This window comes from Colobus angolensis, unplaced genomic scaffold, assembly GCF_000951035.1.
Source record: "Colobus angolensis palliatus isolate OR3802 unplaced genomic scaffold, Cang.pa_1.0 Scaffold32, whole genome shotgun sequence".
NCBI classification, from domain to species: domain Eukaryota; kingdom Metazoa; phylum Chordata; class Mammalia; order Primates; family Cercopithecidae; genus Colobus; species Colobus angolensis.
The window spans coordinates 3,922,909-3,923,396 of record NW_012116488.1 but is presented as its reverse complement, the minus strand read 5'-3'; the positions used below and the strand labels follow the sequence as shown (position 1 = coordinate 3,923,396).

Sequence of the window (488 nt, the reverse complement as noted above, 5' to 3'; positions counted from 1 at the left end):
TATATATTTCATACAGTACATCATTGCAAAGATAATTTGACTAGAATGCTTAAGCATCACGTGGATTAGTACTAGATGTAGAGGTTTATTTTCTATTATACTTTTTTTAGTTTTTCAATCTTGATTTTTAATTTAGAAATTTGGTTCACATGCTTCTTGAGGCTCTCTTACTATTAATTTCCAGTAAGCTTTTTTAAATTTAAATTTTATTATTAGAAAACTGAGACATGGTTTCGCCATGTTGTCCAGACTAGTTTCGTACTCCTGAACTCAAGTGATCCACACCTCAGCCTCCCAAAGTGCTGGGATTACTGATGTAAGCCACCACACCCAGCCTCCGTAAACTTTTGAAAATGACTACCGTGTGCATGTTGTACTGTGTGGAATCTAGCATGGTCTCTGCCTTCCAAGAGCTCACAGGTGGGGAGGAAGATACATTCATGAGTCAAACCCAGAGCAGACTCAGATTAAGTGCTGTGGTGTAGCAG

At 37.9% G+C, this 488-nt stretch overlaps 1 protein-coding gene across 1 annotated transcript in view; it reads left to right on the top strand.

Moving 5' to 3' along the window:
• DYNC1H1 (dynein, cytoplasmic 1, heavy chain 1) overlaps window positions 1–488 on the top strand; it is a 93,754-nt gene that overhangs the window by 10,978 nt on the left and 82,288 nt on the right.